A 3,715-nucleotide genomic window follows, 5' to 3' on the forward strand; every position below is an offset into this window, starting at 1 on the left:
TCTTTTACTTCATAGAAAAAAAGAAAATGAAGAATTTTGATTGCGATTTATTTCCTTATGTATTATGCATTATACGTTATGCAAGACTCTGTTCTCCCAGCCTTAAGAATTAGAAAAACATGAAGAGTAAGTTGAACTGAGAGATCAAAGTTAATCTATTAGTAAAAACGAGCATAAATAAAATAAAAATACTTGGGTGCCTATATTGTTTTAGTTACTCTGTAATGACATTCCTCCTTAACATTTCAAGATGATGTCAGAAATAGAGGTGCTATCGATCACTCGTTGCAGCTGAAAGACTTCATTGCACGTGCGACAGTTTCTTAGCCACCGGCCGCGTTTAATTAGAGAAAATATACATTTATTTGCATAAAGTATACGCAGCGGATTGTTGTCCCTACGAAAGATATAGCTAAAGTAGAGATATACAGTGGACAGCTATAATATAGGAATGGTTCGGTAGTATAGGGAGGTAGATGGAAAGATGCGGGGGTACAAGGATACATCGAACGAGAGAGAGGAAGAGGAAGAAAGATGGAGACAGATTCATCTTGAAATTGTATCGGCATCTGTATGGTCATTAGCATACTGGAACTGACGTATCTCCAAATGTTCTCATTAGCCGAAATTCATGGGCGGCTTCATCGCCCGGAGGCCATGAGAGGTCTTTCCACATACTTACCGACCTACAGGCTTGTTCAAGACTGACCCGAGCAGTTTTGTAAGGTTAACCTGGTAACTAACCTAACTTAACTCGGCGGGACAGGAATGTTAATAGCATCCAAGTTATTGACGAACCTACACTGACCGAACTATCATGCTCGTCGCAATTACGTAAAGCAGAGTTACGGAATCACGTAATATCGAAGCATCTCCACTGCCTAATTTTGACTAATGCGATAACTATCGTTGATTTATGAATGATATCATAAATTTTATTCAATTCTTAAATAAAAAATTTGGTGTTTAATTAAATGTGACAAAGATCCTTAATGTACTTAATGTACATATATTACATTAATTTTAATGAAATGTCACGATTATAGGGTTAGAAAAATGATTATGTAATCGAAGGAGAAAATATCGACTGCGATTATTTTCAATGTAAAATAGTCATAAATTATATTCCATTAAAATTCTACATATAATTTCTAATTTTAAATTCTACATTCTACGTGTCTTGCAACGCTAGTATGTATGATGCAATAAACAATACAGTGATATGAAAATTATACCACTCGAAACCTGTTGATTTATTTTTCAAAGATATCATGTTTCCAGAAAGACCCTTACGCACACATATATATCTCATATGAGTTATTAACGAGGTAAACATTATGAATTACAAGACAGAAAGATAATATATATTCTGTGTTTATACCCACTTATTATTTATGTGACTGGCATTATCTGCAGTCCGATTCGAACTATGCACGACAATAAGTCATATCATAAATATTTAGCGTAACATGTATTATAATATACTTTTTATACAGAATGGATTTGCGCAAAATATATCAAATATTAGGAACATGAATAAATATTACGATTTCAACCAGTCAGTCTATCAGATATCAGTTACACTGGAATATACAGTTTCGGATAGATTGAAATCTTAATATTTATTCTTATTCTTAATATTTCCTCCATTATGCGCAGAATAACCTAATTGAACTCTAAGAGGATAAACTTTAAAAGAATGTTCGGAGAAAGTTAAAATCTCTTTACTAAATTATCAAAAAAACATGTTATATTGGGTCATATTAAAAATCAGTATGACAACATAATTTTTTTAAGGTGCATTTAATTATTAGATATAGGATACAATAGGTGTTGAAAATGCTACTAACATCAACAACACTATGGACTAATGTAGCATTGGAACGATAATAATCACAGTTGGATCATTATATATACACTATTGAAATATATCTATAGTTTACGTTACGTATACTATACTATAAATTTTTATTAATGGCATATCGGAATGTGGCCTTGTAAAACAAAATTGTACATACTTTAATATGTTTAAATGTTATTAAATTATTATTATTTATTAATATTTAATAGAAATTATATATATATTAAAGAAATTATATATATTAATAGAAATAATTCTATTTTTTATCAAAATGAGTCTTTTAAGGTGCTTATTGATTTCACTATTAAAATGTGGACGAATCTAATTTGAGATATTAATTTTAATTTCAGTTTGCAATTAACGTTTTAAGTTTGACAAGCCTTGTTAACGGTTTATAAAATTAGCTTTGTACGGTTTATAAAATTAAAATTAAAATAATATATTTATTGTATTTAGTACATTATTTTAAGGTCCGCTTTGACCAAAAATAGTTTTATTAATTTATTCTCGTCGGTCTAATTTTGATTCAATTAATTGTCAAATTTTAATGATTGATTATAATTAATATTATTTAAATATTTATTGTAAACCTTATAACTCCAAACTAAAACTCTAGCGGTGATTCCTTATTTGAAAATGTATTTCCTCCGAATGATCCTTTAAAGTTTGTCAATAAAACTCAGTAACATCTCCTATACACCTTAATATAAACCTTTATGTAAATTATGTAAAAAAATGAAGATATTAATATAGTAAAGATTAATAGTTAAAGAATAAAAAAAAATTATACATCATATCCATTACATTATCATTATAATATTGGCAAACTTTATTAACAAAAACTTACAGTTACGCGATTACGACGACCACAAGAATTCGCAAAGCGAAGGAATGCCTTTATATGCAAATAAGTGAAGTGGAGAAGGCTACTGAAAATTGGATTCGCGGTAGACAAGAGGTTTAGGATTCGATTCCTAGATATGAACACTGTTGGTTTGTTACCCGCTACTACTATTACGGCGGCTACTGAGGATGATGACAGATGAATTATTAATGATCAACAAGAAGGCCCAAAGAGAGATCCGTCAATGGCAGACCGATAAATATGTGGTAGTATAGCTAAGCGATATCGATGATGATGATGATGATGATGATGATGATGATGATGATGATGATGATAATGATAATGATGATGCAAAGTGTTATATTGCTGATGGTGCTATTAAGATATCTTAAACTTGAACGTCTTACAAAACTTACAACTGCAAGATATATGTTACACATAATTAATTGTTTTCAATTTTCGACATTTTTACATATTTCTGAAGTAATTTTTCTCCTCTCTTCCATGATTATGCGTTGAGATTGTTGTATGTATAAAATACAAAATTAAATGCCCACTTTTCTTGCTTGTACTCAAATGGAATCGTTTTCTTGTCACACACAGCTATTAAAGTTAATTTAAAACTGGAGCATTATTACTTAGGTGAGTAAATTTAAAAACAGCTTATTGATGTCCGTTATTAAGCGGATCTGTATTCGAAGAATAGAAGCAGTTTATAGTACCATTAAAAAAAATACTAGAGAAAATTCTCAGAACAGTGTTGAACAAAAAGTAGCGTTGACATAAATGTCTATATTCCTTGAATTCTTAAAGAAATAGATGTATTTCCTAAATAATTTTTATTATAACATTTTCGTGTTAATTTTTTTACATGTAAAACATACAAAATTCTTCATACAAAATTTAATTAATTTTATGTAAAATTAATTATTCAATATCTTATATAAAATTTCAATTTAAAAAATTATATAAATTCTATACTATAAAATATTTACATTAAAGAATATAAT

Source organism: Atta colombica, unplaced genomic scaffold, assembly GCF_001594045.1.
Source record: "Atta colombica isolate Treedump-2 unplaced genomic scaffold, Acol1.0 scaffold1, whole genome shotgun sequence".
NCBI classification, from domain to species: domain Eukaryota; kingdom Metazoa; phylum Arthropoda; class Insecta; order Hymenoptera; family Formicidae; genus Atta; species Atta colombica.